Here is a 24493-nt window from a genome sequence, read left to right on the forward strand (position 1 = left end):
GTGACCTGCGATCTCTATCACTTTCATCTCACCACCTTAGTCTTCAGCTGGGCATCCTGTCCACATTGCTCCCTTTTCTATACCATGATACCTGTATCCTATTGCGTACTAGGCAACTGATTGGCCCTCATGTCAGATGACATCCTGCTGTAGCTTTGTGATGCAATAGCACCACTTGACCAATCGCCCTGGGTGACGATTACACCGGAGGACCAGACATCAGCAATTACACACTAGGTAACTATCTGTGAATATGACTGCACAGCAAGTAGGAGGTGTAATGGGAAAGTACTCTGCACCATTGAAAGCATTGGGCTCCTATTTAAAGAGGGCCAGAGTTAGAAGAAGCAACTGATTGGCCCTCTTGTCAGATGACATCCTGCTGCAGCTTTGTGATGTAATGGCACCACTTGACCAATCGCCCTGGGTGACGATTACACCGGAGGACCAGACATCAGCAATTACACACTAGGTAACTATCTGTGAATATGACTGCACAGCAAGTAGGAGGTATAATGGGAAAGTACCCTGCCCCATTGAAAGCATTGGGCTCCTATTTAAAGAGGGCCAGAGTTAGAAGAACACAGTTTCTAAATAGCAGTCCATCTTGAGTATCAGAGTCCCACTCACAGAGATCAGGGAAAAAGGTTAAATAGCTTTCCTCCATCTGAAAGTAAGTCAATTGCTCTAACCTAATACACCTCATTCCAGCCTGAAAGATGGCAATTAACTCTGAGAACATATTGCCTGCACAAGTATCTAAAGAAGATTTTGTCAGCCACGTAGACAGTCAAAGTCTTTGAAAAACTATCATGATGGCCATTGCGTCATCCATATGGCTACCGTCTTAGAAGATTATATTTATGCGGAAGACCCCATTAAAAGGCACTGAGAGCCATCAGATGCTATGAACTTTTTATTAATGGCAAAATGATTAAATGAGAGTTCGACTTACCATATATATTGTTCGGGGCATGGAGAAGGCAAAGGAATGAGCTTTCTTTTTTTTTCGTCTCAGCAAGCAGAGAAATATTCCTCTGCAACACTGCCTCTGCTGGCCATTCAGTATAATCTGCAGATGGAAAAGTCCACTGTTAGTCAATTTTTAGAACTTGAATATTTCCAACCCAAATGCAACACTACCAAAAAATGATGTTTATAAAGCGTCAATTATTAGTACTATGGCGTGTCTCATTGTGAAAATCCAAAGCTCACTAAAAATTATAATCTCAATTTAGATTTCAACCTAGCACACTTCTTTCAATCCTATGCCTCATTTGCTTGTACTCTCTACACAACCCTAGCACCGATATGAGGACTTAGATAGAAAGATCTCTTTGGCAGCCAAGAGATAGAGTACCCTTCTCACAGGAATTATTTCAGGTTATGGTACACCAGAGCAATTCAGTGATCTGATACGTTAAGGGAGGAAGGTTTATGCTACGGTTTATGGGAATAATAAAAACTATTAATAACAGATTCTAACATCTTCTTTTTAGCACAACCCTATCAGTTAGCCTATAGAGAACTCCAGAATGTTATGATCAACCACTCCTTCAAACAAATGTATCAGTCTCAAATAATGGCCTAGGTCCTTTCATCTCACCACCTTAGTCTTCAGCTGGGCATCCTGTCCACATTGCTCCCTTTTCTATACCATGATACGTATATCCTATTGCGTAATAGGCAACTGATTGGCCCTCATGTCAGATGACACCCTGCTGCAGCTTTGTGATGTAATGGCACCACTTGACCAATCGCCCTGGGTGACGATTACACCGGAGGACCAGACATCAGCAATTACACTGTAGGAAACTACCTGTGAATATGACTGCACAGCAAGTAGGAGGTGTACTGAGAAAGTACACTGCACCATTGAAAGCATTGGGCTCCTATTTAAAGAGGGCTAGAGTTAGAAGAAGCAACTGATTGGCCCTCATGTCAGATGACATCCTGCTGTAGCTTTGTGATATAATGGCACCACTTGACCAATCGGTGACGATTACACCAGAGGACCAGACATCAGCATTTACACACTAGGTAATTATCTGGGAATATGACTGAACAGCAAGTAGGAGGTGTAATGGGAAAGTACATTGAACCATTGAAAGCATTGGGCTCCTATTTAAAGAGGGCTAGAGTTAGAAGAACAAAGTTTCTAAATAGCAGTCCATCTTGAGTATCAGAGTCCCACTTACAGAAAGCAAGGAAAACGGTTAAATAGCTTCCCTCTATCGGAAAGTAAGTCAATTGCTCTAACCTTAGACACCTCATTCCAGCCTGAAAGATGGTAATTAACTCGTAGGACATATTGCCTGCACAAGTATCTAGAGAAGATTTTGTCAGCCACGTAGACACTCAAAGTCTTTGATAAACTATCATGATGGCCATTGCGCCATCCATATTGCTACCGTCTTAGAAGATTATATTTATGCCGAAGACCCCACTAAAAGGTACTGAGAGCCATCAGATGCTATGAACTTTTTATTAATGGCAAAATGATTAAATGAGAGTTTGACTTACCATATATATTGGTCAGGCATGGAGAAGGCTGAGGAGTGAGCTTCCTTTTTTTTTTTTTCCGTCTCAGCAAGCAGAGAAATATTCCTCTGCAACACTGCCTCTGCTGGCCATTTAGTATAATCTGCAGATGGAAAAGTCCACTGTCAGTCAATTTTTAGAACTTGAATATTTCCAAACCAAATGCAACACTACCAAAAAATGATTTCTATAAAGCGTAAATTATTAGTACTATGGCGTGTCACATATTGTGAAAATCCAAAGCTCACTAAAAATTATAATCTCAATTTAGATTTCAACCTAGCAAACTTCTTTCAATCCTAGGCCTCATTTGCTGGTACTCTCTACACAACCCTAGCACCTGTATGAGGACTTGGATAAAAAGATCTCTTTGGCAGCCAAGAGATAGAGTACCCTTCTCACAGGAATGATTTCAGGTTATGGTACACCATAGCAATTCAGTGATCTGATACGTTAAGGGAGGAAGGTTTATGCTACGGTTAGTGGGAATAATAAAAACTATGAATAACAGATTCTAACATCTTCATTTTAGCACATCCCTATCAGTTAACCTATAGAGAACTCCAGAATGGTATGATCAACCACTCCTTCAAACAAATGTATACGTCTCAAATAATGGCCTAGGTCCTTTCATCTCACCACCTTAGTCTTCAGCTGGGCATCCTGTCCTCATTGCTCCCTTTTCTATACCATGATACATGTATCCTATTGCGTACTAGGCGACTGATTGGCCCTCATGTCTGATGACATCCTATTGTAGCTTTGTGATGTAATGGCACCACTTGACCAATCGCCCTGGGTGAAGATTACACCGAAGGACCAGACATCAGCAATTACACACTAGGTAACTATCTGTGAATAGGACTGCACAGCAAGTAGGAAGTGTAATGGGAAAGTACACTGCACCATTGAAAGCATTGGGCTCCTATTTAGAGAGGGCCAGAGTTTGAAGTAGCAATTGAATGGCCCTTTTGTCAGATGACAACCTGCTGCAGCTTAGTGATGTAATGGCACCACTAGACCAATCGCCCTGCGTGAGGATGGCACCGGAGGACCAGACATCAGCAATTACACACTAGGTAACTATCAGTGAATATGACTGAACAGCAAGTAGGAGGTGTAATGGGAAAGTACTCTGTACCATCAAATGCATTGGGCTCCTTTTTAAAGAGGGCTAGAGTTAGAAAAACACAGTTTCTAAATAGCAGTCCATCTTGAGTATCAGGGTCACACTCACAGAGAGCAGGGAAACCGGTTAAATAGCTTCCCTCTATCGGAAAGTAAGTTAATTGCTCCAACCTTAGACACCTCATTCCAGCCTGAAAGATGGTAATTAACTCGTAGGACATATTGCCTGCACAAGTATCTAGAGAAGATTTTGTCAGCCACGTAGACACTCAAAGTCTTTGATAAACTATCATGATGGCCATTGCGCCATCCATATTGCTACCGTCTTAGAAGATTATATTTATGCCGAAGACCCCACTAAAAGGTACTGAGAGCCATCAGATGCTATGAACTTTTTATTAATGGCAAAATGATTAAATGAGAGTTTGACTTACCATATATATTGGTCAGGCATGGAGAAGGCTGAGGAGTGAGCTTCCTTTTTTTTTTTTTCCGTCTCAGCAAGCAGAGAAATATTCCTCTGCAACACTGCCTCTGCTGGCCATTTAGTATAATCTGCAGATGGAAAAGTCCACTGTCAGTCAATTTTTAGAACTTGAATATTTCCAAACCAAATGCAACACTACCAAAAAATGATTTTTATAAAGCATAAATTATTAGTACTATGGCGTGTCTCATTGTGAAAATCCAAAGCTCACTAAAAATTATAATCTCAATTTAGATTTCAACCTAGCAGACTTCTTTCAATCCTATGCCTCATTTGCTTGTACTCTCTACACAACCCTAGCACCGATATGAGGACTTAGATAGAAAGATCTCTTTGGCAGCCAAGAGATAAAGTACCCTTCTCACAGGAATGATTTCAGGTTATGGTACACCATAGCAATTCAGTGATCTGATACGTTACGGGAGGAAGGTTTATGCTACGGTTAGTGGGAATAATAAAAACTATGAATAACAGATTCTAACATCTTCATTTTAGCACATCGTTATCAGTTAAACTATAGAGAACTCCAGAATGGTATGATCAACCATTCCTTCAAACAAATGTATAAGTCTCAAATAATGGCCTAGGTCCTTTCATCTCACCACCTTAGTCTTCAGCTGGGCATCCTGTCCTCATTGCTCCCTTTTCTATACCATGATACAAGTATCCTATTGCGTACTAGGCAACTGATTGGCCCTCATGTCTGATGACATCCTATTGTAGCTTTGTGATGTAATGGCACCACTTGACCAATCTCCCTGGGTGACGATTACACCGGAGGACCAGACATCAGCAATTACACACTAGGTAACTATCTGTGAATATGACTGCACAGCAAGTAGGAGGTGTACTGGGAAAGTACACTGCAGCATTGAAAGCATTGGGCTCCTATTTAGAGAGGGCCAGAGTTTGAAGTAGCAACTGATTGGCCCTTTTGTCAGATGACATCCTGCTGCAGCTTTGTGATGTAATGGCACCACTAGACCAATCGCCCTGGGTGAGGATTACACCGGAGGATCAGACATCAGCAATTACACAGTAGGAAACTACCTGTGAATATGACTGAACAGCAAGTAGGAGGTGTAATGGGAAAGTACACTGAACCATTGAAAGCATTGGGCTCCTATTTAAAGAGGGCTAGAGTTAGAAAAAGCAACTGATTGGCCCTCATGTCAGATGACATCCTGCTGTAGCTTTGTGATGTAATGGTGATGAAGCAAGATTTCGCACATTACGCGACTTGCTGAAGTCAAGAACCTCGATTTATGTATAACTCTGTAATCAAAATTGTACGTTTTACTAATTTCCTTAATTTTACTATATACATGTATCCTAGCGATGCTTGCCTATGTGTTTTACTAATACGATTAATTTGTGTTTCTAAAATGGTCGCCGTTTAGAAGATTGCTTCTGCGCATGCGTTAGTCACACTCACGTGACGTAGTTGGGATTTGGAGGGAAAGGGTGCGCATGCGTAATAGCCACAAGATGGCTGCTGGTGTAATAATATGGTGAAGCTTGTGCAGATGCTCTCGTGTTATTGTGTATTGCACTAATAAATAATTACATAGTATATTTTTATAGTGATAATTCATAAGTACACAATCATGTTATGTAGTTTATTCATTTATTTCTATGTTTTAATTTGTTTTCGCTTACTTTTCATGTATCATGGTAAACGGGGGGTCCGAATGGGTCGAGAGCCATCTTGAAGGTCCCTTCCGCGCATGACCGCGCAGCCCAGGGAACAGTAGCCTTGAGCGGTGGAACTCAGCCAGCTGGCAGCCACAGACAAGATGCTCCTGAGAAAGCCACCTCTGACCCAGGAGGATGGAGAAATTGTGTTCCTAACTTGCTACATTGTAAATTCTCTATTGTGTTCTGTGTTACTTGTCTGTGGGAAACCTAAACTGGCTAGGCGGTACCCTAGAATGTAAATTAGGCCTTAGAAAAGTCTGTTCTGATTGGTGTGTTAACCTAGCCTACTTTGGGACCAATCAAAATTGTAGATTCTGACACTTTGCAACATTGGGGGGTGGTACACTGACCCGAAAACAGTATATCTAGCCTAGGTTTAGCTATAGAATTTGTCCGACTTGTCTGAATAGCTGACCTGTCACTGACCCAACGCACTCAATAGGTGACTGAATTTACAGAGCGCTGCGGAGCACTCGGTCCGAATTTGACCATAGACTTTTAAAGGTTTTACTAAACCTTAAGTGCTGGCGGAGCACTTTGCTGGGGAGTTCGCTAACCCAATCGGGGTTCTGACTGATAGCTGCAGAGAGGGTGGAGCGCAGGCGTTGCTTCCGAACTGCGGGTGCTGGTCGTGCCTTGGTGGTCCTGTCCTGAACCTAATCTGGGTTTCCTGTCCTGTCCTGGGGTGTCCATTCTGCACCTGCTGTCCTATTGATGACTGCTTTTCCTTGGGGTATTTCCTGTCCTTGACTGATCCGTGGCCAGGGTTGGTTTTCACACCATTCTAAGTAAATATATAGATAGGGCTGAAACTCTATACTGCACCTTTCTATTTTCTGTCTTTGCTTCAATAAAGACATACCTTGCACATGTTATATTTTCCATGCTTTCCGCAGTCTGCCATATGGAAACCTATTGCATTTTATTTTCATAGTATGTTCCTATGTTACCTTACCTTTTAGAGCACAATTCTCTCCATACTGTTTATGAAATTAGATGTGGTTTATATTTTTCTCCTGAATTCTATTTTGAAATAATAATATTAGAATATTAGCGTGTTCCACTTTCCACCCTCTGATAGATGTATAGGATTCCTAATTTCCCACTCATTTTCATGAAGTACGTCCCAATAGTATAATTCCAGTACATGCAAATAGCTTGCTCATTTATAGATGTCCATTCTTGATGTTTCAGTTTAAGTCTATGTAGCGTTTCCCTGTCTCTCTAGTTACAAAAAACTTAATGATTGCCCTTACACTTTTCTTGTATGGTTACGTGCTTTTTGTTATCTTGATTATTGATTGCCTTTTAACTGTAAGCCTAATACTCGCAGATACTGATTACTAGATAAAACCTTTAAAACTTCTCAGTTGTCCGTGGTCATTTTATGAAAATCAAAGTTCATGTAGTTGGGTTTTGTATTTTTGTCTGCCTTTCTTCACAGCTAGCTCCCTGATCCATTGTGGTCATAGGTACCCCTAACGGTGGATTGGTAAGTCGGGTACACTAGAATACAACAGGAAGGAATCAGGGTGCTGATGGTAGATTGTGAGGTCGCCTGATTAATGTATATGGTGAATTGAAATTTATGGGCCCGAAAACTATATGGTGAAATTATTGGTCCGGTGACCCCCGATCTCTATCAGTATTTCTGGTAGCAGAGGTAATGGTTAGGAACTAGTTAAAGTTAGGTAGGACTAGTTAAGCTAGATAAGTTAGATGCTGCTAAGTAACAAACCTTGTTGCTGCTAAGAGGGTAGGCAGTTCGGGTGAATTGATCGCTCACTTGAAATGTTTGCTTTGAAAAATTATGAAATGTTTTAAAATTGTTTTTCTTGTTATTATACTGTTATATGTATTTATCCATTCGTTAGTAAAACGTCTTCAATGTTGTTGGGAATCCCCGGGGAATTGAATAGCGAGTGGTGAAGAGAATCCACTTGCTTTGAGGTCACTTACTCCAGGAAGGTTAGTGCGGGTTAGGTAGAACTGGAAGCACTAACTAGGGTTTTTTCTGAATGTATGTTTGAATAAATGTTAGCAACGAGGTTCATTGGCAAAATTCCTATTGTGGCATAACCTAGTGAGGGTCACACCAAAAAAGTAGCAGGTTCATCGGAGCTTGGGTGAAAGCAAAGGGGTTCGCTGGTGAAACTTTAGACTTGGATATATCCCGGAAAGGTGGATGAGTCTAGGGAAGTAGCAGGTTCTCCAATGCTTGTGTGAAGCGTAGGCAGAAGAGATCTATCCGTAGTGTGTGAAAAGTAAATGGAAGTAGTTTACTTGTAGTGAAACAAATCTTTCCTGTCTAGACACTTGAGTACAGTGGCGAATGTGTATTCGTTGTTAAATAACCAAGCACTAGCACTTTAGAAAGAAAGAAAGTTTCCGTTACCTTGTGAAGGAGGGAGTCAGTCGCGAAGCTGCTCTGACGTCACTCTGTGCTGCGCTGGGATTGGTAGACGCAGCGGGTGCGTAGCGGAGCTGGAATTGTAAAGGAGGGGTGAGTGCCGAAGCGTGAGAACCTGTCTTGCGAAAGGCCGCGCACCCATTGGTCGAGAATATTTGAATTTGTGCATTTCATTGGTCGCACGAAAATAAGAGACGCACTAGGATTGGGAGCGGCTTGTAAACAAAGCCGCTCGCACAAAATCGTATGTGGCATTCGTACAGACCGCATACTAGACCTGATCCTCGGTATATGGGATTTGAGAACGATCAGTGGAAAGGTGTTAAAAACGACATTATGTACGGAAATAAAAGAAAAGTGTCCCTCGTAAAGAAAGTAAAGAATTTTTTTTTTTTTTTTTTTTTTTTTTGGAAGACCTTTATTGCACATTGTTCATATACACAGCGGTGTGCCTACAACCCACTGCTGGGGCCGGCCGCCATCGGAGTACCACATATATCATACAAGCTTGAGACCATACGCCAGAGGCCCGCGTGCCGAAGTCCAGAATTCTTAGTTCATGTAGGCACTACAGTAGATCCATATGCAATAAGTTCAGCACTCCCATTGAGTGCGGTCGTTTCGCCCCCATGTGATCTTGGTCTAATTTTCAGTTTTTATAAAGAAAGTTAATGCCAACAACTCCCAACCCCCCCTCCCCAACTTATCCTGATCACAATGAGTATTCCAAGTCCAGCAGTCATAATGTAATAGGGAAGTCAATACATCAGATGTCTGACAGGGCACCCCGAGATAGGAAACCTTCACCACCTTCTCAGAACTCCCCAGAAGCCTTAGCGGCGAATAGTAAGGCATACCCGCATGCCAGTCTCAGCAGACCAAGACACTCCCACTCACACTACCATTGACTAGTCATTCCACGCAACACACAGGGCAAACTTAACGCCATCGCACAAGGCCATCTCACTCAGCTCCACCCCCTCCGTCAGACAAAGTAGTAGCCACACTCTCGTCGCTGTCGGATTCCGTCAAAGACAGCATGTAAAGTGTGAACGGAGTCCATACATCCCTTGGGCGGGCCGCCGCAGGCAATTCGTCATAGTAACAGCTCAGTTGGTCCCTGCAATAGGCCATATCCTTCAGCCACAGTTGTACCTCAGGCGCTCTCCTCCCACCCCAAACCATAGCAACCCTCCTCTTGGCCAACTGAAGCGCCAGCACCACCAGTCGGCGCATCGGAGCAGCCACACCAGAAGCAATGCCCAAAAGACACAGGCGTACATCCAGCTTCACCTCAATCAAAGTGATGACTGTCAGCCTTTCAGTCACCTCCCTCCAGAAATCGTAGACACGGGGGCACCCCCAAGCCAGATGTATAAAGTCAGCCTCCTCTGCCCCGCATCGGGCACATTGAGCAGTGGACCTAAGGCCATATCTTACCAGTTGGGTAGGTGTATAGTACCATTGTTGCAGAAACTTATAATGTAGCAGGCGGAAGATGCCATTGATCACATAACCTCCGGTCATAGCACAGCATTCATTCCACTCGTCATCACTCAGCGGTTCCGGGAGACTCCTGTCCCACCGTGCCCTAGCCAGCGCCGCCAAAAGGACAAACCGATTAGAACCAGAGAAGGTGTTGTCATTCCGCCACCAAATACTCCCGCATCTTTCATGCTGTTTGACAAAGGGTACCATACCTGCGTATGGTTGGAAAATTGGGTGGAGTACACCAAGGATGACGGAGTATTGGCTTTTCCGTTAGACGGTACATTTAATGGCAGAATTTTATTCAATTTGAGAACTCGAATGAATGACTTACATCCCAGACCTAGATTAACGCAGTATGAAGCATTAGAATTGTGGGAAATCGAAGCTTTTGAAAGGGATAAGCCACGAATGGATAAAGGGTTAACTAAATTTTATCCAAAACTGAAACAAGAGACCCATGACAAAAAGATGAAGCAGTGGAGACAGAATATGATTGTAGAAGGACTGTTTCCAATGATGCCAGTGGGTGGTCCTCCTGCAGGGGAAAAGAAGACCGAAAAGTGTAAGCATTGGGTGCCTATTGGAGAGTCGGATGATGAATTGTTAGATGACCTGTTTTTAAGAAGTCCACCTCCTTATAATGAAGGACACCGACCTTCTAGTGAGGGGGATAATTCTCGAAGACCTCCGCCCCAGGAAGAGGCCCGATCTGCCAGTGTGGGAGGGGGTTGCTTTATGCCTCCCTATACCGAGAGTTTAGGTCACGTAGATGCAAGGGATATTTATCCAAGAATGCCAGCTAGTGGGCTCGCAAGATACTCCCGGGAAAGAGACTTTTGCTCTAGATCTCCCTATGAAGGTGAGGAGAGACCATCTGGTTCAGGAATACCATTCCAAAACCCTCCATATGAGGAGGAACCCAGATCCCTAGGTACAGGTACTTTGCACCCTAGACCTAGTTATGGTGAAAGACCCAGAGAGACACCTCCCACTGCCCCGAGTTGTGCTCCAACTTTAACCCCTCAAGTATTACATGACAATTCCGTCGAAAGGATATTGGAGGACAGAGAACGAGAAGCACTAGCTAAGCAGAGAGCTGAACTAGTTCAGAGGATTTCTCAGTTAAATGCAAGTCCTGAGTCTTTAACAATTCCGGTCACTATTGGACCAGTTGGTTCCCTTGTATGGGGACCGACAAGGAAGTCCAAGAACTCCAGTTATTACCCCAGTTATAACCCAACCGAGATCAGAGCCCTTAATTGTAGACGACCTAACAAGTGAATGTGAATCTGAAGTTTCACTAATAGATCTGCCCAGTAGGGAACCAGGGAAAAGGATGCAGAAAAGACAATCTTTTCAATGTGAGGGAGATTCAAATGGAATCAACTTCAGGTACTAAGAGTGTCACGGTAGTAACTCCTGAAGAAATTGAAAGATGGAGTCGAGAATTAGAAAAACAAACTCTTCAGTCAAAACCTTTAGATCTCTACAAACTGAGAGTAGAAATAGAAGAACTTATGGCAGGAAATGTAGGATTAGATCGATTAAATACCTACACAGAAGAAGAGCTGTTTATCTGCAAGAGCCTCACTCGAAATGCCAGGGTACTCCATGAAAATCTAACTGACACTGCAGCTAGTATGGGAATAGATATCTCAAAATCAAAGCCTTTGCAAAAGCCGTACAGAGCAGATTTCTCAGACAAAGATCTGGAAAACCTGAACATATCAGGGAAGAAGGCACAGGTCAAGGAGTTATTGACAGTATTACAAAAATGGGGAAATGTGGACAGATGGAAAGCCAGGTGGGCCAAAAAGAAAGATGAGGCTAGATCTAAACAAGTGACTCCTCAGTTCGTTCTGGAAGAAGCTGATAAACCAGAGCAGCAGTGTCCTATGCGTGAAGTGCCAGGTGGAAAATACGTACATGTTCCATGGTCCAGACAGGATATTGTGTCTTTTACAAATGATTTCCCAAAATTACGAGAGAAGCCTGTGGACTTGTACAGGCAGGTGGAAAGGTTTGTAAAGGTCCAAAAATTCCTGTGGAAAGATTTGGATGGGTTCTTTGATATCGTAGTTCCGGTAGACTTATGGACCGAGTGTAAAATAGCCATAGCATGGCCTAGTGAGGAATACCCGAGGGACTCTAGAACAGGGGAACCCTCTAAAGAAGTGAAAATATGATCAAGTAATTCAACATTTGAAGCTAAAAGTGCCCGCAAAGGAAACTGATTGGACAAAAATAGATAGAACCACGCAGGAAAGGGACGAGACTGTGCACTCCTTTTATGAAAGACTGTTACAGGTGTTTAAAACATACAGTGGTATAGATAACATCGAGATGAAGGACATGACCCACTTCATTTACAGGTTTGTAAACGGTTTAAGACCCGAAATTTGTCAGTGGATCAAAGATAACAAAATCTGTTGGCAGTCCAAGAAAATAGACGAGGTCCTACGGTATGCAAAATACTGTGAGGACGAGATGGCAGATAAGAAAAAGGCCCTCAAGGAAAAAGTGATGTGGGCACAGGTAAAGCTTGCAGAACAACAGGAAAAGCAATTCAGTAAATTGAGTAAAAGTACCCAAAATCAGGGCCCTGGGGGTGGGGGAAAGCCCAAAGTAAAAATGAGCAGAGAAGAAGCTAAAAAGAAACTCCCCTGCCACCAGTGCGGGGAAATTGGACATTGGCGAGACGAGTGTCCGTATTTACAGCATGATAATACCCAAACCCCTGATTTAATTCCACAGACGCAGAATGAAAGACCAAGAAAGACACTGCAGCAGGTAAAAACAATCCAAGTGCCCCGAGCGCCAAAACCTAATTTTAAGGGAAAATCACCGCAGGGTGACGACATAGAAATCTGGGGAGGTAATGAGAACAGAAATGCAGCAACTTCGCAGTATTTGTTAAATGATACTTTTCTTTGTGACGACGAGTACTGACGGGACCTGAGAGGGGAGGACAAGGAGTGTGTACTTGGCGCCTCCTTGACGGTAGACCAGTCAGGGCCATACATTGAAGGAAAGGTTGATGGAAATGATGTCACCTTTCTGTTGGACACTGGTGCTACCTGTTCTACTGTGAGAACAGCGGACGTTCCAGACCTACCCCTCTCAGGAGAAGCAATCCAGGTAGTAGGTGTATCTAATCAATTGATTAGTACCCCAGTTACTGAGCCCATGGAGATTACAATAGGGAACTTTAAGGAAATGCATAGATTTGTCGTTTGTGACACTAGTCCAGTAAACTTACTGGGACGTGATTTGTTGTGCAAAATTAACTGTACTATCTTTTGCACACCAAAGGGCATCGAAATTCATGGCATCTATAAGTTAATGTTAATCAGGCCTGACTCAGAAATTAAACGAATGACTGTACAAGACTTACCCGAAGAACTTCAAAAGACAGTGAAATCAGAAGTGTGGGACTTTACTGGAAAAGATGTAGGTTTAATGGCAAATGTAGATCCCATACAAATAGCCATGAAAGAAAAGGCAGTTTACCCCAATACCAAGCCTTACAGAATGAGTGCTGAAGTGAGAGCAGGAGTTGCCATTGAAATACAGAAATTACTAGAAGCAAACATCATACAAGAAGTAATGAGCAGCCCTTGTAATTCTCCCATATTTGGAATCAAGAAACCTAGTGGCAAGTACAGAGTAGTGCAGGACCTGAGAAAGGTAAACAAGATCGTTGATCCTTGCTGTCCTATTGTCCCGAACCCCGCAGTAATCCTGTATCAGATTCCTTGGGATGCTGAGTGGTTCACCGTGATTGACCTATGTCATGCATTCTTTTCGATCCCATTGCATCCAGATAGCAAATTTCTTTTCTCATTTGCTTTCAATAGTCACGTGTATGTTTGGAATCGTGTCCCCCAAGGGTACACAGAAAGCCCCTCTATCTTTAATCAGATCCTGAAAAAATGCCTTGAATCCCTAGTCTTACCTGGAAAGTCTGTTTTGGTACAATATATAGATGACCTTTTGGTGGCGTCTAAAAGTCATAGGGATTGTGTGATTGACACCATTGCCTTGCTGAATCACCTAGGTGAAAAGGGACATAAAGTGGCCCCTGAAAAATTGCAGTTTTTTTCAAAATCAGTGAAATATCTGGGGCACCAGATAGAAAAAGGCATCAGAAAAGTCACTTCCGAGAGAGTCAGTATAATTCAAAAGATGCAATTACCCCGTACTCAGAAAGAGATCAGAATGTTCCTGGGGGTTGTAGGTTACTGCAGGCAATGGATTGTGGGATTCGCAGTCCTAGCAAAGCCCTTGATAAACATGACCAAAAAGGGAGCGAAGGACCCAGTTGAATGGGATGATGAAAGCCTAACAGCATTCACTAAATTACGAGACTGCCTGTGTACAGCTCCTGCTTTAGGAATGCCTGACTATTCTAAGGAGTTTGCCCTGTTCTGTGACACACGAGACAATTGTGCATTGTCAGTCTTAACCCAGGAGCATGGGTTGATTAGACGCCCAGTGGCATATTTTTCTGCCACTTTGGATCCAGTGGCTGCTGGATTACCTGGATGTCTGAAAGCAGTAGCTGCCACCTGCACAAGCTTAGAGCAGAGTGAATCCATTGTAATGGGACATCCTGTAACTGTGTATGTCCCACATGCAGTTGTAATTTTACTGACCCGAACCAAGACTCAGTATCTCACCCCTAGTCGGCTGACTAAATACGAGAGGATTCTCGTAGGTGCTGCAAATGTAGTTATTACTCGGTGTAATATACTGAACCCAGCGACCCTACTTCCTGACTCAATGGTTGTAGAAGACCAAGGAGAGAACGAGCATGACTGCATTGACCTGACAGAATTCAGTACTAAACCCCGCACAGACATTAAGGAAACCCCTTTGCCTGTACATGATGAGCAATGGTTTGTGGATGGCTCATGTATGAGACACGAACTTGTAGGCCTAAGCGCTGCTTATGCTGTAGTCTCTTTAGACAGCATTAAAGAAGCATCATGTTTATTTGGAGTAAAGTCTGCACAAGTAGCCGAATTGATAGCATTGATAAGAGCTTGCAAATTGGGAAAAGACAAAAAAATAACAGTGTATACTGACAGTCAGTACTGTTACGGGGTTGTGCATGACTTTGGCCAATTATGGCTACAAAGGGAATTCCTGACTTCATCAGGTACCCCCATTCGGAATGGAAGGATTGTACAAAATTTACTGGAAGCAATCCAATTACCAAAAGAATTGGCAGTAGTCAAATGTGTTGCCCATAAAAGAGGCCTTGACGCTGTATCTTTGGGAAATGATTTTGCTGATCGAGTGGCAAAACAATGTGCTATGGATCGCATGTCAATAAATATCAAACTGGGAGGGACTGGAAACAGCTGCCAACTTATGGTGTTTGAAGAAGTGCCTACCTGGGATGAAGTGAGAGAATGGCAGCATGCTGTGCCTTGGGAAGAGAAAGAGTAGTGGAAGGAACTTGGTTGTCGACCAAGGAGTGAGGATGGTGTCATTGTGGGCCCAAAAGGTATGCCTGTGTTACCTAGACACCTGCTCTCCTCTATGGCAAGATTGATACATGGCAGTTCACACACTGGCAGGGATGCCATGGTTCTGGTGTTTCAGCAGACTTGGTATAACCCGAAGTTCAGGAAGGTAGCAGAATCACTCTGCCATAGGTGCTTAACATGTCAGCAGTTCAATGCTGGTAAAAGAACCGTAGTTGAACTGGGGAAAATTGGAAGATCAGGGGGTCCCTTTGTAAGAATTCAGATTGACTTCATCACCATGCCTCGTTGTGAGGGAAAAAGGTATGTCCTTGTCATAGTCTGCCTGTTTTCAAAATGGGTGGAAGCTTACCCTGCCACACAGAATGATGCCATAACGGTAGCCAAACTGTTACTGAAAGAATTGATACCTAGGTTCGGGGTTCCAGTCATGATTGAATCAGATAGAGGCGGACATTTTCAGAATGAGATAATGGCTCAGCTCTGTAAAGCATTTGGAATTACACAAAAGCTGCACTGTGCACATCGTCCAGAGGCTTCTGGAGTAGTCGAGCAAATAAATGGCACTATAAAATCGAGATTAGCAAAAATGTGTGATTCTACTGGCATGAATTGGATTACTGCCTTGCCTCTTGTTCTGATGGGACTCAGAAGTATTCCAGATCGGAAAACAGGCCTGAGCCCCCATGAAATCCTGATGGGAAGAGTGATGAGACAAGCATGGGTACCAGGATACAAACTGTTAAGCATTTCTGATGATTTGGTACTTGAATACTGCAAGCAACTGGGTGACCAAGTGCGTTCTATCTCTCGCCAGATTGGGGAAGACGCCGTCGCCAACCCGGCAACTCCAGTTCACAAATTGGTTCCTGGTGACTGGGTTAGAATCAAGAAGCATACTCGTTTGAGTTGCCTGGAACCGAGGTGGGGAGCAAAACGCCAGATAATACTGGTGACCACGACAGCAGTGAAGTGTGCAGGCGTTCCTAAGTGGATCCATGCCAGCCATACACAGAAAGTAGTTCCGGACAAGGAACCTGGAGCTGAAGGTTGTCCAGCTGAGGGGTCTGCAGACACCGGTCCTGAAGTAGCTGATGACGAACAACCGAGCACCAGCCAAGATGATTGGATACCCATTATCGACCTAACGGAAGACCCAATCAGAACAAGAGAGCGGAACCAAGAAGATAGAGAGTGGAATAGAGAGGAAGAGATAGGCACAGGCGAAGACCCTCAGATCATTGAGATTCACATCAAATCTGAGGACGAAGAGGGAGGTCAGACAGGGACAGAACAAGTGATCGATACTCCTCCACTGACTCCTGAAATTGAAAAGGGACAGACTAGAACTAGTACAAAAGTTCGAGCAGAAGAAAATCAAGAGATCGAAGTGCTTGAACAGGATCAGATAGAATAAGAAGAACGTGTTCAGGACACAGAAACAGAGACATTCGAAAGCCAAAATCAAAATTCACCTGAACCAGACCAGCTTAGTAACCAGGCAGAAGAAATAGATACAAGACCTGGGATTAGTCAGAAAGGAAGGGAAGAGACAGAGACAGAAGTGCCACAAACAAACGAAAATAAAAGAGTATTAGAAGAAAGCCAAATAACAGTGCCAGCTAAAAGACTGAAGAAAAAGAAAAATATTGAACCAGGATTTATTAAGAAACTAAGACTGAGAATAAAAACAGTAGAAGAAAAACTTGCAGAAAGAAGAAAAAGTCCTCGAATTGCAGAACAAGCTGGAGAAAGCTCCAAAAGAAGGACTGATCGAATAACAAGACTGAACGAAAAATACCAAGATCCTGAATGGACATTTTTGATTTTGGAAGATTTTGAGGATCTTGATTTAACTGACGAAAGTGACGGAGAACCGATTGCTGATCAGTCTACAGAAGAGGAAGACGAATTAACCTGAAGTTGCACAAAGTAAGCTAACTGTGCAAAGTTACAGAGAGGGGTTGAGAAATCTTCTTCTGAACGAAAATGTCTGATTCAAGCGTGAATGGAAGGCCTAGACGCAGTTGTTGCAAAACATGCTGTAAAGTATGTATATGTAGTATAGCTGTAGTGATAATAATTTGGATAGGACTAACAGTTTTCATTCCTTTTATGATAAGCAAAAATACTAATATCGACCCTACTCAGACTGTGACCACTGACACTGAAGAACTGACAACACGAAGTGTAGAAAGACGTGAAAAAGCACTCAGACAAACAAAACGAGACTTAGAAGCATCAGATGAGGTAGGACTACATTACCATGGAGTTAGAAACCAGACACAATTAAATGTTTTCGCTAATCTTTTAGTGCACTATGTAGAAACTATGGAAATAGAAGACTGCTATGTCTGCATGAAGCTACCTACTTCTGTAGCTGAAGGCGTGACTTATCATCACCTACCTCTGACCTATAGAATTTCCTGTAGCATTTTAGCAAGCTTATTTTATAAAAGAGGACTGTTACAGTATTACTATTCTAATTCAGACGTGATATTTTCTGAACTTCCTATACGTGGAAATCTGAATCCTGTACATACAAAAAGTGACGTTACACGTTATATGGGAGAATACTTTCTGACTATAGGTACCATAGACTTAAATGAAGCACACAGAGACAACTTGACCTGTTCTTTACATGAACAAGAAAAAATATACATGGCAGAGAAAAGAAGGGAGAGTTTCCAAAGAAAGGCAAATGACAAGAGACAGAAAACTCCTAAATGGGCTGAAAATATGGAAGGCACCTCAAATGGTGGGAGTGGTCCTGCTTTGTTGCTGGATTTCGAAAGGAAAGGGAAACTTTGTCTTCTTCGCGAAAAGACTAGTTATTGTAATAACATTTTCATTGGTTCCAGTCAATGTGCTCACAATTACAAGGTAATTGGAGGTTGGGGTTTCAAAAATGGGTCAGAACCTGTGTTTCCCGGAATTTATTATATATGTGGAAACAAGGCTTATTTCAAATTGCCGGATCACTGGTATGGAAGCTGCTACTTTGGCATTGTTTTCCCGAAAATATACCATGTGAAAGAAATTGCTGGAAGCAATGAAAACACTAATGGCTTAGTGCGTAGTAGAAGAGAAAGTGTAGGTGAAATAATGGGTAGTATTTTTAGTGCACTGATACCTGGAGTGGGGGTGGTTCTGAACACTCACAGAATATACAAATTATCCACAATAGTGGATGTGTTGTCTACTGACACAGCTCATGGATTCCTGCTGGTCAATACCGAAATGGTTGCGATCAGATCAATGGTTTTGCAGAACAGACTTGCGCTAGATACCTTATTAGCAAAAGAGGGCGGAGTCTGCCGGATGCTGAAGGCGCAACATTGTTGCACTTACATACCGGATAAAAGTGTACAGATTAAAAAATATGTGAAAAACATTACTAATTTGGAAAAAGAACTCAAACCACTGGAGGTTGACAGTGCCTGGAAGAGACTTGTCGATGGTCTCTCCAATGTAGGTCATTGGTTTGCTAATTTAGGTAGAAGTTTATTGTTTAAGGTACTGATGCCAATTGGAGTGATAGGTCTCCTCATACTCCTCATATTCATCGATTGCAAATGTCGCAAACACACAAAGAAGTACACGGTGGATAGAAGGGGTGTGAAACGGAGTGTGGATGAGCTTGAATTGGAAGAAATGAATAATCAGATTTACAAAAAGGTGAAAAATTCTCACCCTGATAAAGATGTGAAAGAGAAATTGAATCGCTTGTTGGAAGAGATTGAGATGCATAAAGTGTGAAAAGTTGGCATCTGATTCCATTTGTATTTGTGATGATAGTAAATATCATCAAAGAGGGGATTGATGAAGCAAGATTTCGCACATTACGCGACTTGCTGAAGTCAAGAACCTCGATTTATGTATAACTCTGTAATCAAAATTGTACGTTTTACTAATTTCCTTTATTTTACTATATACATGTATCCTAGCGATGCTTGCCTATGTGTTTTACTAATACGATTAATTTGTGTTTCTAAAATGGTCGCCGTTTAGAAGATTGCTTCTGCGCATGCGTTAGTCACACTCGCGTGACGTGACGTAGTTGTGATTTGGAGGGAAAGGGTGCGCATGCGTAATAGCCACAAGATGGCTGCTGGTGTAATAATATGGTGAAGCTTGTGCAGATGCTCTCGTGTTATTGTGTATTGCACTAATAAATAATTACATAGTATATTTTTATAGTGATAATTCATAAGTACACAATCATGTTATGTAGTTTATTCATTTATTTCTACGTTTTAATTTGTTTTCGCTTACTTTTCATGTATCATGGTAAACGGGGGGTCCGAATGGGTCGAGAGCCATCTTGAAGGTCCCTTCCGCGCATGACCGCGCAGCCCAGGGAACAGTAGCCTTGAGCGGTGGAACTCAGCCAGCTGGCAGCCACAGACAAGATGCTCCTGAGAAAGCCACCTCTGACCCAGGAGGATGGAGAAATTGTGTTCCTAACTTGCTACATTGTAAATTCTCTATTGTGTTCTGTGTTACTTGTCTGTGGGAAACCTAAACTGGCTAGGCGGTACCCTAGAATGTAAATTAGGCCTTAGAAAAGTCTGTTCCGATTGGTGTGTTAACCTAGCCTACTTTGGGACCAATCGAAATTGTGGATTCTGACACTTTGCAACATTGGGGGGTGGTACACTGACCCGAAAACAGTATATCTAGCCTAGGTTTAGCTATAGAATTTGTCCGACTTGTCTGAATAGCTGACCTGTCACTGACCCAACGCACTCAATAGGTGACTGAATTTACAGAGCGCTGCGGAGCACTCTGTCCGAATTTGACCATAGACTTTTAAAGGTTTTACTAAACCTTAAGTGCTGGCGGAGCACTTTGCTGGGGAGTTCGCTAACCCAATCGGGGTTCTGACTGATAGCTGCAGAGAGGGTGGAGCGCAGGCGTTGCTTCCGAACTGCGGGTGCTGGTCGTGCCTTGGTGGTCCTGTCCTAATCCTAATCTGGGTTTCCTGTCCTGTCCTGGGGTGTCCATTCTGCACCTGCTGTCCTATTGATGACTGCTATTCCTTGGGGTATTTCCTGTCCTTGACTGATCCGTGGCCAGGGTTGGTTTTCACACCATTCTAGGTAAATATATAGATAGGGCTGAAACTCTATACTGCACCTTTCTATTTTCTGTCTTTGCTTCAATAAAGACATACCTTGCACATGTTATATTTTCCATGCTTTCCGCAGTCTGCCATATGGAAACCTATTGCATTTTATTTTCATAGTATGTTCCTATGTTACCTTACCTTTTAGAGCACAATTCTCTCCATACTGTTTATGAAATTAGATGTGGTTTATATTTTTCTCCTGAATTCTATTTTGAAATAATATTAGAATATTAGCGTGTTCCACTTTCCACCCTTTGATAGATGTATAGGATTCCTAATTTCCCACTCATTTTCATGAAGTACGTCCCAATAGTATAATTCCAGTACATGCAAATAGCTTGCTCATTTATAGATGTCCATTCTTGATGTTTCAGTTTAAGTCTATGTAGCGTTTCCCTGTCACTCTAGTTACAAAAAACTTAATGATTGCCCTTACACTTTTCTTGTATGGTTACGTGCTTTTTGTTATCTTGATTATTGGTTGCCTTTTAACTCTAAGCCTAATACTCGCAGATACTGATTACTAGATAAAACCTTTAAAACTTCTTAGTTGTCCGTGGTCATTTTATGAAAATCAAAGTTCATGTAGTTGGGTTTTGTATTTTTGTCTGCCTTTCTTCACAGCTAGCTCCCTGATCCATTGTGGTCATAGGTACCCGTAACGGTGGATTGGTAAGTCGGGTACACTAGAATACAACAGGAAGGAATCAGGGTGCTGATGGTAGATTGTGAGGTCGCCTGATTAATGTATATGGTGAATTGAAATTTATGGGCCCGAAAACTATATGGTGAAATTATTGGTCAGGTGACCCCCGATCTCTAACATTGGTACCACTTGACCAATCGCCCTGGGTGACGATTACACCGGAGGACCAGACATCAGCAATTACACACTAGGTAACTATCTGTGAATAGGACTGCACAGCAAGTTGGAAGTGTAATGGGAAAGTATACTGCCCCATTGAAAGCATTGGGCTCCTATTTAGAGAGGGCCAGAGTTTGAAGTAGCAATTGAATGGCCCTTTTGTCAGATGACAACCTGCTGCAGCTTTGTGATGTAATGGCACCACTAGACCAATCGCCCTGCGTGAGGATGGCACTGGAGGACCAGACATCAGCAATTACACACTAGGTAACTATCTGTGAATATGACTGAACAGCAAGTAGGAGGTGTAATGGGAAAGTACACTGCACCATTGAAAGCATTGGGCTCCTATTTAAAGAGGGCTAGAGTTAGAAAAAGCAACTGATTGGCCCTCATGTCAGATGACATCCTGCTGTAGCTTTGTGATGTAATGGTACCACTTGACCAATCGCCCTGGGTGACGATTACACCGGAGGACCAGACATCAGCATTTACACACTAGGTAATTATCTGTGAATATGACTGCACAGCAAGTTGGAGGTGTAATGGGAAAGTACACTGCACCATTGAAAGCATTGGGCTCCTATTTAGAGAGGACCAGAGTTTGAAGTAGCAACTGATTGGCCCTTTTGTCAGATGACATCCTGCTGCAGCTTTGTGATGTAATGGCACCACTAGACCAATCGCCCTGGGTGAGGATTACACCGGAGGACCAGACATCAGCATTTACACACTAGGTAATTATCTGGGAATATGACTGCACAGCAAGTAGGAGGTGTAATGGGAAAGTACACTGAACCATTGAAAGCATTGGGCTCCTATTTAAAGAGGGCTAGAGTTAGAAAAAGCAACTGATTGGCCCTCATGTCAGATGACATCCTGCTGAAGCTTTGTGATCTAATGGCACCACTAGACCAATCGCCCTGGATGAGGATTACACCGGAGGACCAGACATCAGCAATTACACAGTAGGAAACTACCTGGGAATATGACTGCATAGCAAGTAGGAGGTGTAATGGGAAAGTACTCTGCACCATTGAAAGCATCGGGCTCCTATTTAAGAGGGCTAGAGTTAGAAGAACACAGTTTCTAAATAGCAGTCCATCTTGAGTATCAGAGTCCCACTCACAGAGAGCAAGGAAACCGGTTAAATAGCTTCCCTCTATCTGAAAGTAAGTCAATTTCTCTAACCTTAGACGCCTCATTCCAGCCTGAAAGATGGTAATTAACTCGTAGGACATATTGCCTGCACAAGTATCTAAAGAAGATTTTGTCAGCCACGTAGACACTCAAAGTCTTTGATAAACTATCATGATGGCCATTGCGTCATTCATATTGCTACCGTCTTAGAAGATTATATTTATGCCGAAGACCCCACAAAAAGGTACTGAGAGCCATCAGATGCTATGAACTTTTTATTAATGGCAAAATGATTAAATGAGAGTTTGACTTACCATATATATTGATCGAGGCATGGAGAAGGCTGAGGAATGAGCTTTCTTTTTTTTTCCGTCTCAGCAAGCAGAGAAATATTCCTCTGCAGCACTGCCTCTGCTGGCCATTCAGTATAATCTGCAGATGGAAAAGTCCACTGTTAGTCGATTTTTAGAACTTGAATATTTCCAAACGAAATGGAACACTACCAAAAAATGATTTTTATAAAGCGTAAATTATTAGTACTATGGCGTGTCACATATTGTGAAAATCCAAAGCTCACTAAAAATTAAAATCTCAATTTAGATTTCAACCTAGCAGACTTCTTTCAATCCTATGCCTCATTTTCTGGTACTCTCTACAAACCCTAGCACCTGTATGAGGACTTAGATAGAAATATCTCTTTGGCAGCCAAGAGATAGAGTACCCTTCTCACAGGAATTATTTAAGGTAATGGCACACCATAGCAATTCAGTGATCTGATACGTTACAGGAGGAAGGTTTATGCTACGGTTAGTGGGAATAATAAAAACTATGAATAGCAGATTCTAACATCTTCATTTTAGCACATCCCTATCAGTTAACCTATAGAGAACTCCAGAATGGTATGATCAACCACTCCTTCAAACAAATGTATATGTCTCAAATAATGGCCTAGGTCCTTTCATCTCACCACCTTAGTCTTCAGCTGGGCATCCTGTCCTCATTGCTCCCTTTTCTATACCATGATACATGTATCCTATTGCGTACTAGGCAACCGATTGACCCTCATGTCAGATGACATCCTCTTGTAGCTTTGTGATGTAATGGCACCACTTGACCAATCGCCCTGGGTGAGGATTACAACGAAGGACCAGACATCAGCAATTACACACTAGGTAACTATCTGTGAATAGGACTGCACAGCAAGTAGGAAGTGTAATGGGAAAGTACACTGCACAATTGAAAGCATTGGGCTCCTATTTAGAGAGGGCCAGAGTTTGAAGTAGCAATTGAATGGCCCTTTTGTCAGATGACAACCTGCTGCAGCTTAGTGATGTAATGGCACCACTAGACCAATCGCCCTGCGTGAGGATGGCACCGGAGGACCAGACATCAGCAATTACACACTAGGTAACTATCAGTGAATATGACTGAACAGCAAGTAGGAGGTGTAATGGGAAAGTACTCTGCACCATCAAATGCATTGGGCTCCTTTTTAAAGAGGGCTAGAGTTAGAAAAACACAGTTTCTAAATAGCAGTCCATCTTGAGTATCAGGGTCACACTCACAGAGAGCAGGGAAACCGGTTAAATAGCTTCCCTCTATCTGAAAGTAAGTTAATTGCTCCAACCTTAGACACCTCATTCCAGCCTGAAAGATGGTAATTAACGCGTAGGACATATTGCCGGCACAAGTATCTAAAGAAGATTTTGTCAGCCACGTAGACAGTCAAAGTCTTTGATAAACTATCATGATGGCCATTGCGTCATCCACATTGCTACCGTCTTAGAAGATTATATTTATGCGGAAGACCCTACTAAAAGGCACTGAGAGCCATCAGATGCTATGAACTTTTTATCAATGGCAAAATGATTAAATGAGAGTTTGACTTACCATACATATTGATCGAGGCATGGAGAAGGCTGAGGAATGAGCTTTCTTTTTTTTTTTGTCTCAGCAAGCAGAGACATATTCCTCTGCAACACTGCCTCTGCTGGCCATTCAGTATAATCTGCAGATGGAAAAGTCCACTGTTAGTCCATTTTTAGAACTTTAATATTTCCAAACCAAATGCAACACTACCAAAAAATGATTTCTATAAAGCGTAAATTAT

The 24493-nt window shown here is 42.5% G+C and overlaps 1 long non-coding RNA gene across 1 annotated transcript; it reads right to left on the minus strand.

Moving 5' to 3' along the window:
- Window positions 1-2558: 2558 nt before the first annotated feature.
- On the minus strand, window positions 2559-22809 carry LOC144766926 (uncharacterized). Its single transcript, XR_013597984.1, has 3 exons — window positions 22698-22809; window positions 4104-4224; window positions 2559-2644 (listed from the first exon to the last, which is right to left on the minus strand). It is a non-coding gene; the product is annotated as an uncharacterized LOC144766926 (long non-coding RNA).
- Between the last annotated feature and the right edge of the window lie 1684 nt (window positions 22810-24493).

The sequence above is a fragment of the Lissotriton helveticus genome, chromosome 7, assembly GCF_964261635.1.
Source record: "Lissotriton helveticus chromosome 7, aLisHel1.1, whole genome shotgun sequence".
NCBI lineage: Eukaryota > Metazoa > Chordata > Amphibia > Caudata > Salamandridae > Lissotriton > Lissotriton helveticus.